This window comes from Pezoporus flaviventris, unplaced genomic scaffold (assembly GCF_033815535.1).
Source record: "Pezoporus flaviventris isolate CSIRO_AGI_PZ_B2104156 unplaced genomic scaffold, CSIRO_AGI_Pfla_v1 ptg000326l, whole genome shotgun sequence".
NCBI classification, from domain to species: domain Eukaryota; kingdom Metazoa; phylum Chordata; class Aves; order Psittaciformes; family Psittacidae; genus Pezoporus; species Pezoporus flaviventris.
In genome coordinates this window covers 94,582-106,384 of record NW_026892873.1, presented here as the reverse complement: position 1 = coordinate 106,384, position 11,803 = coordinate 94,582, and positions in this window count along the sequence as shown.

The following is an 11,803-nucleotide window of genomic DNA, read 5'->3' as shown; positions in this document are numbered from 1 at the left end:
GTTCTGACACTGTATCCATAGCAGAAGCTGGAGAAGGTTGTTTTGGGGTGTTTTGGGTTGTTTTTGGCCTGTTTTGGGGGTCTGATCCTGTATCCCACAGGAGAAGCAGGACCAGGTAGTTTTGGGGTGGTTTGTGGCTGTTTTGGGGGTTTCTGACTGTTTTTGGCCTGTTTTGGGGCTGTTTGGGCACTCTAACCCTGTATCCCCAAGCAGAAGCTGGAGAAGGTGGTTTTGGGCTGTTTTTGGGGTCTTTTGGGTTGGTTTTGTCCTGTTTTTGGCCTGTTTTCGGGCTCTGACCCTGTATCCCACAGGAGAAGCAGGACAAGGTGGTTTTGGGGTGGTTTTGGCTGTTTTGGGGGTTTTGGAATGTTTTTTCTTTTTTGGTGCTGCTTTGTGGCTCTGACCCCGTATCCCACAGGAGAATCAGGACAACGTGGTTCTGGGGCGTTTTGGGGCTGTTTTGGCGGTTTTTTACTCTTTTTGGCCTGTTTTGCATCTGTTTTGAGGCTCTGACCCTGTATCCCACAGGTGAAGCAGAAGGTGATTTGGGGGGGGGGTGTGTGTTAGGGTGGTTTGGGGGTGGTTTTGAATGGTTTTGGGTCGTTTTTGTCCTGTTTTAAGGCTGTTTTTGGGTTCTGATTTTGTGTGCCATAGGAGAAGCAGGACAAGGTGGCTTTGGGGTGGTTTTGGGGGTGTTTTGGGTTGGTTTTGGGGCTCTGACCCAGTATCCCACAGGAGAAGCAGGACAAAGTGCTTTTGGGGTGCTTTTGACTGTTTTTGACTTGTTTTGGGTCTGTTTCGGGGCTCTGACCCTGTATCCCACAGGAGAAGTAGGACAAGGTGGTTTTTGGGTGGTTTTCTGGGTGTTTTTTTCTGTTTTGGTCCTCTGACCTGGTATCCCATAGGAGAAGCAGGACAAGGTGATTTTGAGGTGTTTTGGGGCTATTTTGGGGGTCTTGGAGAGTTTTTTGTCCTTTTTTGAAGCTGTTTTGGGGCTCTGACACTGTATCCCACAATAGAAGCAGGACAAGGTTGTTTTGGGCTGTTTTTTGTGGTGTTTGGGGTTGTTTTGGGTCAGTTTTGGGGCTCTGACCCTTTATTGCTCAGGACAAGCGGAGAAGGTGATTTTGGGGTTATTTTGTTGTGGTTTTAGGTTGGTTTGGGGGTGGTTTTGAATGGTTTTGGGTGTTTTTCGTCTTGTTTTAGGGCTGTTTTGGGGTTCTGACCCTGTGTCCCATAGGAAAGCAAGAAAAGGTGGCCTTGGGGTGGTTTTGGGGGTGTTTTCAAACTTTTGTGGGTATGTTTTGTGGGTCTGACCCTGTATCCCACAGGAGAAGCAGGACAAGCTGATTTTGGGGTGGTTTTGGCCTATTTTGAGGTTTGCTTTTGGTGTTTTGGCTTGTTTTTGTCCTGGTTTGTGGCTGTTTTGGGGCTCTGATCCTGTATCCCACAGGAGAAGCAGGACAAGGTGGTTTTGGGGGTTTTTGACTGTTTTTGTCTTTTTTGGGGGCTGTTTTGGAGCTCTGACCCTGTATCCATTGCAGAAGCTGGAGAAGGTAGTTTTGGGCTGGTTTTCGGGTGTTTTGGGTTGGTTTTTTGGCCTGTTTTGTGGCTGTTTGGGATCTCTGACCCTGTATCCTATAGCAGATGCAGGACAAGGTAGTTTTGGGCTGGTTTTGGGGGTGTTTTGGGTTGTTCTTGGGGCTGTTTTGGGTCTCTTTCCAGGGTCTGACCCTGTATCGCACAGGAGAAGCAGAACAAGGTGGTTTTGAGGTGGTTTTGTCCTGTTTGGGGTTTTTTTTTGGGTCTGTTTTCAAACTCTGACCCTGTAACCCATAGGAGAAGTAGGATAAGGTGGTTTAGAGGTGTTTTGGGGCTATTTTGTTTTTTTTGGAGTGTTTTTGTCCTGTTTTGGGGCTCTGAGCCTGTATCCCACAGCAGAAGCAGGACAAGGTGGTTTGGGGCTGTTTTTGGGGTGTTTTGGGGTGTTTTGTGTCTCTTTTGTGGCACTGACTCTGTATCCTTCAGGAAAAGCAGGAGAAGGTGATTTTGGGGTGGTTTTAGTTTGGTTTGGGGGTGGTTTTGAAAGGTTTTGGGTTATTTTGTTTTGTTTTAGGGCTGTTTTGGGGTTCTGACCCGGTGTCCCATGGGAAAGCAGGACAAGGTGGACTTGGGGTTGTTTTTGGGGTGTTTTGGGTCTGTTTCAGGTCTGTTTTGGGGCTCTGACCCTCTATCCTACAGGAGAAGCAGGACAAGGTGATTTTGGGTTGGTTTTGGCTTGTTTTGGGGTTTGCTTTGGGTGTTTTGGCCTGTTTTTGTCCTTTTGGGGGGCTGTTTTGGGGCTCTGACCGTGTATCCCACAGGAGAAGCAGGATAAGGTGGTTTTGGGGTGTTTTTTTCCTTTTTTGGGGGTATTTTGGGGTTCTGACCCTGTATCCCATAGGTGAAGCAAGAGAAGGTGATTTTGGGGTGGTTTTGGGAGTTGGTTTCTGTCTTTTGGCCTGTTTTTGGCCTTTTTGTTATCTGTTTTCGGGCTCTGACCCTGTATCCCAGAGGAGAAGCAGGGAGAGGTGATTTTGGGGTGGTTTGGGGGATTTCTTTTTGTGTTTTGGCCTGTTTTTGTCCTGTTTTGTGGCTGTTTTGGGGCTCTGACTTTGTATCCCACAGGAGAAGCAGGACAAGGTGGTTCTGGGGCGTTTTGGGGCTGTTTTGGGGGTTTCTGACTCTTTTTTGCCTGTTTTGGGGCTGTTTGGGGCTCTGACCCTGTATAGCACAAGAGAAGCGGGAGAAGGTGTTTTTGAGGTGGCTTTGTCCTTTTTTGGGTTTTTTGGGGGTCTCTTTTCAGACACTGACCCTGTATCCCACAGGAGAAGTAGGATAAGGTGGTTTTGAGGTGTTTTGGGGCTATTTAGTGGTTTTGGCGTGTTTTTGTCCCGTTTTGTGGCTGTTTGGGGTCTTTGTCCCTGTATCCCACAGCAGAATCCAGTACAAGGTGGTTTGGGGCTGGTTTTGGGCTGTTTGGGGGCTGTTTTGGGTTGTTTTAGGTCTGTTTTGGGGCTCTGACCCTGTATCCCTCAAGAGAAGCAGGAGAAGGTGATTTTGGGGTGGTTTAGGGTGGTTTGGGGGTGGTTTTGAATGGTTTTGTTTTTTTTTCCTGTCTTGTTTTTTGGGCTGTTTTGGGGTTCTTACCCTGTGTCCCATAGGAAAGCTAGACAAGGTAGCCTTGGGGTAGTTTTTGGGGTGTTTTGGGTCTGTTTTGGGGCTTGCTCTGACGCGGTATCCCACAGGAGAAGCAGGACAAGGTGGTTTTGGGGTGTTTTGGGGCTGTTTTGGGTGTTTATGATTGGTGTCGTCCTGTTTTCGGTCTGTTTCGGGGCTCTGACCCTGTTACCCATAGCAGAAGGAGGACAAGGTGGTTTTGGGCTGTGTTTTGAGGTGTTTTGGGCTGGTTTTGGTCTGTTTTAGGGCTCTGGCCCTGTATCCCACAAGAGAAGCAGGACAAGGTGCTTTTGGGGTATTTTTGTCCTGTTTTTGTCCTGGTTTGGGTCTGTTTTGCGGCTCTTACCCTGTATCCTGTAGGAGAAGCAGGTCAAGGTGGTTTTGAGGTGTTTTGGGGCTGTTTTGTGTGTTTTGCCATGGTTTTGTCCTGTTTTGGGGCTGTTTCGCAGCTCTGACCCTTTATCTCATAGCAGAAGCAGGAGAAGGTAGTTTTGGGCTGCTTTTAGGGTGTTTTGGGTTGTGTTTCCTGTTTCAGGTGTGTTTTGGTGCTCTGACCCTGTATCTCATAGCAGAAGCAGGAGAAAGTGATTTGGGGCTGTTTTGGGGGTGTTTTGGGTTGGTTTTGGCCTGTTTTCCGTCTATTTTGGTGCTCTGACCCTCTATCCTATAGCAGAAGAAGGACAAGGTAGTTTTGGGCTGTTTTTTGGCTGGTTTTGGGTTGTTTTTGACCTGTTTTGTGTCTTTTGTGAATCTCTGACCCTGTATCCCACAGGAGAAGCAGGAGAAGGTGATTTTGGGGTGCTTTCAAGGTTGTTTTGAACGGTTTTGGGTTGGTTTTGTCCTGCTTTAGGGCTGTTTTGGGGTTCTGACCCTGTGTCTCATAGGAGAAGCACGAAAATGTGACCTTAGGGATGTTCTTGGGGTGTTTTGGGCTTTTTGGCCTGTTTTGTAGCTCTGACCCTGTATCCCACAGCAGAAGCTGGACAAGGTGGTTTTGGGTTGCTTTTATCCTTTTTTTTGGGGGTGTTTTGGGGCTCTGACCCTGTATCCCACAGGAAAAGCAGGACAAGGTGGTTTTGGGGTGGTTTTGTCCTGTTTTTTACGGTGCTTTGCGTCTGTTTTGGGGCTCTAACCCTGTATCCCATAAGAGAAGCAGAAGGTGGTTTTGTGTGGTTTTGGGTTGTTTTGGGGCTGTTTTGTGTGTTTTGGGTTGGTTTTGGTTTGTTTTTGGCCTCTTTTGGATCTGTTTTGGGACTCTGACCCTGTATCCCACAGCACAAGCAGGACAAGATGGTTTTGGGGTGGTTTTAGGGCTGTTTTTGGGGGTGGCTTTGACTGGTTTTGGCCTGTTGTTGTCCTGTTTTAGGGCTGTTTTGGGGTTCTGACCCTGTATCCTGTAGGAGAAGCTAGAGAAGTTGGCGTTTTGGTGGTTTTTGGGGTGTTTTGGGTCTGTTTTGGGGTTCTGACCCTGTATCCCACAGGAGAAGCAGGACAAGATGGTTTTGGGGTAGTTTATGGTGTTTTGGGGGTGGTTTTGGGTTGGTTTTGTCCTGTTTTAGGGCTGTTTTGAGGCCCTGACCCTGTATCCCATAGGAGAAGCAGCACAAGGTGGTTTTGGTGTGTTTGGGGCTGGTTTTGGTGTGTTTGTGGCTGTTTTGGGGCTCTGTCTCTGTATCCCATAGGAGAAGCAGTTCAAGGTGGTTTTGGGTGGTTTTGAGTTGTTTTGGGGTGTTTTTGTGTGTTTTGGGTTGCTTTTGGGTCGTTTTTGTCCTGTTTTGTGTCTGGTTTGGGGCTCTGAACCTGTATCCCACAGGAGAAGCAGTTCAAGGTTGTTTTGGGTGGGTTTGAGCTTCTTTTGTCTTTTTTGGGGTCTGTTTTATGGCTCTGAGCTTGTATCCCACAGGAGAAGCAGGACAATGTGGTTCTGGTGTGGTTTTGGTTTGTTTTGGGTCTGTTTTGGGCATTTTGGGTTGGTTTTGGCCTGGTTTTGGCCTTTTTTTGGGCTCTGACCCTTTATCCCGTAGGATAAGCAGGACAAGTTGCTTTTGTTCTGGATTGTGGGTGATTTTGGGGCTGTTTTGGGTGTGGACAAGGAAGAGCTGTGACCCCCCCCGGGACAATCTCATTCCATAGGGACCACCAGCATTCCATAGGGAACGCTGCTATTCCATAGGGAATGCTGGGATTCCATAGGGAGACCCTGCAGTTCCGTAAGGGACACTGAGGATCTCACATCTTCTTCAGCACTAACCCTAACCCCCCCCCCCCCCCCCCCGGGACAATGGCATTCCATAGTGAGACAAAGGGGGGGAGCACAAAATCACAAAATGGAATATAGAAATCTTCAGAATTAGCTTTAAGTAATGTTAAGTTTGATGGCTTTGTACCAGTAGCAATGGAAAATTACTGAGGTGCATGACACAGAGAGAAAAAGGTTACATAGAGTGCAGCTGGAGAACACACTGAGAATTCTCACAAGAGAAATCGCTATAGTTGTGACATAGTTTTAAGGAAAACACAGTCTAGAAGAACAGGACACAGGATAAGGAGTATCTGGAAACCGCAGGTGTCCAGAATGGGCTGCAGTTAAACTGCCTGATCAGTAGGAGGATGGGAGGATTGTTATGTCTCTGGTGCTAACGAACCAATTAAAGTGGTGTGAGCATCTACTGTGCGTGCTTCCAAGGCTGCCAGAAGTGATGAAGATCGTTGGAGGAAGTAAACGACCCTCAGAGACCACCCCCACAGTTCTGTACGCGTGCGGGAAACTCTCTGGAAAAGGATGTAATCCATCCGTAGCCTCATGAATATGTATGTATGCCCAGTGGCTATAAAAGGATGGCTTCAGAACCTACCCCAGGGGGCCTTGGGATGGGAGCTCTTCCCTGTGGGAATGATGGGGTAATGGGAAGCGGGAGAGGTCCCATCCATGCTGGTGGTGCTGTCAACCCAAGCCAGCTCTGCCGGCCTCCTAAAGGACACCGCAAGCATTGGGTCTAATGCAAGGATGAAGTCCTTGGGTGCCCAGCACCCACCTGGATGGGACCCCAGCACCCACCTGGATGGGACCACAGCACCTACATGGATGGGACCACAGCACCCACCTGGCACCCTAATTCCATGGGTTTTCCAGGGGGTGGCGTTCCGCTCCCGCAGGAGGGTTTGGTCACCTGGACCAAGTGGAAGCACATTCCTAGATCATGGAATGGGATGGATGGAGCTTAAAGTGCAGCCAGGGCCACCTTGCACTGGAGCAGGTTGCTCCAGCTTGGCCTTGGGGGTGGGACATCTCCCACCTCCCATGGTCCCACCACTGTCATGGGGAAGAACTTCCCAAGATCCCATCCCAAGACCTTCCCAATATCCCATTGTCCCACCAGCCTCATGGGGACGAACTTCTCGAGATCCCATCCCAAGCTTCCCATGGTCCCATCCCTCCAGCTCCTCCTCCAAAGTCCTTCTCCATCTTCCCGGAGCCCCTCGGATGCCTCCGTGGACCCTGAAGGTCCTCTCCAAGCTATTCCAGGATCCATGGACATTCCCAAGACCCCTTCTCTGGCTGTTCTGAAGACGAGGCGGATCATGGGCTACTCATCTTGCTCCTTGTAGACGTGGCCTGAGACAGGGATCCCAGCCCATCCGCTTGGATGGAAGCGGCCTCCATCCATGGTCTCCAGGAAGTTCTCATCCCAACCAAGTCTTCCCACCAATGGACAACGTTCCCGCGGGAGCTCCAGGAGAAGACAACCCCGGGATAAGAGGGACACGACTGATTCCGAGAGGTTGACGGCTCCCTATGGATGGAGCTCCAATAGGGCCACTGAGGAGGGAAGGGTGCTCCAATCCATCCCTGTGTCCAGAGCTCTTCCCTGTGAGGGTGGTGGGATGAGCAGGACGGGGTGGATGGAGAAGCTGGGGCTGCTCCATCCCTGATCCAAGGCCAGCTTGGAGCATCCTTTAGAAGGTGGCCTCAAGGAGGAGAGTATCAGATGCTATTATGGGATGTAACACAGTGGTTGCACTCTACCTGTGACCTTGTAGGACATTGGGATGGGTTGGATGGAGAAGCTGGAGCTGCTCCATCCCTGGCCCAAGGCCAGCTTGGAGCATCCTTTAGTAGAAAACGTCCTTCTAGAGGAGAACATCAGATGCTGCTATTATGGGATGTACCAAAGTGGTTGCCCTCTACCTATGACCTTGTAGGACATCTCCCTATAGGGAGTGAGGTCTTCTCCATTGACCAGCAACAACTGAGGACACATCTCCGTGGCTTCCTTGAGGGACATCAACTTCTTCACCCCATGGCGCCGGGCTTCATAGTTACAGGTGACCACGAGGGACTTCTGCTGCAGCCCTACAACAAGGAGGGCATTGCCTTACAGCACCCGTAGAACTGGACATAGAGCACCCATAGAACCCCAGCACCAACAGCAGCCCGTGGCACGATAGAACCTCCAGCACCCATAGCGCCCACAGCACGCATAGAACCTCCAGCACCCATAGAGCTCACAGCACTCATAGAACCCCCAGCACCTATAGAAACAACAGCAACCCCAGAACTCCCAGCACCACCAGTACCCATAGAAAACCAGGACCCACAGAACCCCACTGAACACCACAGAACCCCCAGCACCCATAGAACCAGAGCACCAATAACAGCCCCATCACCCATAGAACCCGCAGCACCCATAGAGCTCACAGCACCCATAGAACCCGCAGCACCCATAGAGCTCACAGCACGCATAGAAACCCCAGCACTCATAGAACCCACAGCACTCACAGAACCACTAGCACCCATAGAACCCCCAGCCCTCATAGAACCCACAGCACCTATAGCACCCTCAGCATCCCCAGCACCCAAAGCACCGCTGCACCCACAGCATCCACAGCACCTCCAGCACCCAAAGCATCCATAGAACCACAGCACCCATAGCAACTACAGCACCCCCAGAACTCCCAGCATCACCAGTACCCATAGAACCCCAGCACCCAAAGAACCCCACTGAACCCCCAGCGCCCATAGAACCCCAGCACCAATAGCAACCCCAGCACCCACAGAACCCGCAGCACCCATAGAGCCCACAGCACCCATAGCATGCATTGCACCCATACCACCCCCACCACTGCCAGCAACCACAACAGCTCCAGTGCACCCAGTCATCCTAGCACCTATAGAAACCCCAGCACCCTCAGCACTATATAGCTCCGGTATCGGGGTCCTAGTGCCCGCCCGCTGCCTCCCGCAACGGTGTCCTAGTGCCAGCCCGACGCCTCCCGCATCAGGGTCCTAGTGCCTGCCCGCTGCCTCCTGCCCGGCAGGGACCGGTCTCAGTGCCTACCCCCCCCCCCCCCCCATAAATTTCGTGCCACAGAAAACACATGGACCCAGTCAGAGATCAATATGATCAGACAAAAGCCATTTTTTTACAAAGCCATAACTCCTTTTATAGTATTTCTTATATGCACTTACAGTGATTTGGCATATTATGATTGGATACATGTCTCGAAGACCCTTAGTGACTAGCATATAATTGGTTAAGCACAGGTGTGAGAACTTGACCTCGAAAGCTTGCCAACAGTCCACAGTTCTCATTACCTCAGTGAATTCCAGCTTCTTCTTATCTTGCTTGTTCAGGCTTCCTGGGGCCTCTCATGGCCTTGCTGCATCTTTCAGGATTATTCAGAATTTATGTACCAATTATCCATTCTCCTGTGAGAACACTGCCTCCACATCTCCCCCTTTTTGTTTTATATATGTTTTGGGTGACCCTACTTGAGCAGGGGATTTGGCCTAGATCATATCTCCAATATATGACAACTACAGGCTGCTGGGCCTGCCCCTTTTTTCTGCTGTATGGCTCTCTGGTAACAGGGGAGGCCATCCTTCACATCAAGGTCTGGAATGGCATGTGTCCCCACTGCCAACAGCGGAGCCCAAACAGCCCAGAAACAGGACAAAACCACCCCAAAACCACCCCAGAACGACCCCAAAACCACCCTGTCCTGCTTCTCCTAGGGGATACAGGGTCAGAGCCCCAAACTAGCCCCAAAAGAGGCCACAAATATCCCAAATCCACCCCCAAAACACCCTAAAACCATCCCCAAAACCACCTTGTCCTGCTTCTCCTATGCAATATAGAGTCAAAGCCCCGAAATAGCCCCCAAGAAGAACAAAAACACCCCAAACCACACCAAAACCACCTTGTCCTGCTTCTATGCGACACAAGGTCAGAACCTCAAAACAGGACATAAACCAAAACCACCCCAAACCACCCTAAAACCACCCCAAAACCACATTGCCCTGCTTCTCCTATGGGATACGGGGTCAGAGCCCCAAAACAGATCCAAACAGATCCAAAACACGCCAAAAACCACCCCAAGGCAACCTTGTCCTGCTTCTCCTATGGGACACAGAGTCAGAGCCCCAAACCAGCCCGAAAACAGGACAAAAACAACCCAAAACACCCGAAAACCACCTTGTCCTGCTTCTCCTATGGGATACAGGGTAAGAGGCCCTAAATAGCCCCAAAACAGAGCAAAACCAGGCAAAAATGAGACCAAAACACCCAAAGCAAACCCCCAAACCACCCCAAAACCACCTTGTCCTCCTTCTCCTGTGGGATACAGGGTCAGAGCCCAAAACAGACCCAAAACAGGACAAAACCAGGCGAAAACAAGGCCAAAACACCCCCAAACCACACCAAAACCACCTTCTCCTCCTTCTCCTATGGGATACAGGGTCAGAGCCTCAAAACAGGACAAAAACAGGAGAAAAGCAGGCCAAAACACCCCAAACAACCCCCAAAATGGGCCAAAACCGCCCCAAAATCACCTTGTCCTGCTTCTCCTATGGGACACAGGTCAGAGACCCCAAAACTGGACAAAACCACCCCAAAACCACCTTGTCCTGTTTCTCCTGTTGGACACAAGTTCAGAACCCCAAAACAGGCTCAAAAAAGTACAAAACCAACCAAAAACTATTCAAAACCACCCCCAAAACAACCCCAAACCACCCGAAAACCACCAAAAAAACACCTTGTTCTGCTTCTCCTGTGGGATACAGGGTCAGAGGCCAAAAAGAGGAAAAAAACCACACCAAAACACCCAAACCCACCCCTAAAACAGCCCAAGCCAACCCCAAAACCACCTTGTCCTGCTTCTCTTATGGGATACAGGGTCAGAGCCCCAAAACAGGCCAAAAAGAGGAAAAAACCACACCAAAACACCCAAACCCACCCCTAAAACAGCCCAAGCCAACCCCAAAACCACCTTGTCCTGCTTCTCTTATGGGATACAGGGTCAGAGCCCCAAAACAGGCCAAAAAGAGGAAAAAAACACACCAAAACACCCAAACCCACCCCTAAAACAGCCCAAGCCAACCCCAAAACCACCTTGTCCTGCTTCTCTTATGGGATACAGGGTCAGAGCCCCAAAACAGACCCAAAACACCCCAAAACCACCTTGGCCTGCTTCTCCTGTGGGATAGAATCACAGAATCATAGAATAGTTAGGGTTGGAAAGGACCTTAAGATCATCCAGTTCCAACCCCCTGCCATGGGCAGGGACACCTCACACTAAACCATGGCACCCAAGGCCTCGTCCAACCTGGTCTTGAACACTGCCAGGGATGGAGCATTCGCAACCTCCCTGGGCAAGCCATTCCAGTGCCTCACCACCCTAACAGGAAAGAATTTCCTCCTTAGATCCAATCTAAACTTCCCCTGTTTCAGTTTTAACCCGTTACCCCTTGTCCTGTCACTACAGTCCCTAATGGAGAGTCCCTCCCCAGCATCCCTATAGGCCCCCCTTCAGGTACTGGAAGCTGCTCTGAGGTCTCCACGCAGCCTTCTCTTCTCCAGGCTGAACAGACCTAACTTCCTCCGCCTGTCTTCATACAGGAGGTGCTCCAGTCCCTGATCATCCTCGTGGCCCTCCTCTGGACTTGTTCCAACAGTTCCATGTCCTTTTTATGTTGAGGACGCCAGAACTGCACACAATACTCCAAGTGAGGTCTCACAAGAGCAGAGCAGAGGGGCAGGATCACCTCCTTCGACCTGCTGGTCACGCTCCTTTGGATGCAGCCCAGGATACGGTTGGCTTTGTGGGCTGCAAGCGCACACTGAAGCCGGCTCATGTTCATTTTCTCATCGAACAACACCCCCAAGGCCTTCTCCGCAGGGCTGCTCTGAATCTCTTCTGTGCCCAACCTGTAGCTGTGCCTGGGATTGCTCCCACCCAGGTGTAGGACCTTGCACTTGGCATGGTTAAACTCCATGAGGTTGGCATCAGCCCACCTCACAAGCGTGTCGAGGTCCCTCTGGATGGCATTCCTTCCCTCCAGGGTATCAACCGAGCCACACAGCTCGGTGTCATCGGCAAACTTGCTGAGGGCGCACTCAATCCCACTGTCCATGGCAGCGACAAAGATGTTGAACAAGACCGGTCCCGACAGCGATCCCTGAGGGACACCACTCGTTACTGGTCTCCAGCCGGACACTGAGCCATTGACCACAACTCTTTGTGTGCGGCCATCCAGCCAGTTCTTTATCCACCGAGTGGTCCATCCATCAAATTGGTGTCTCTC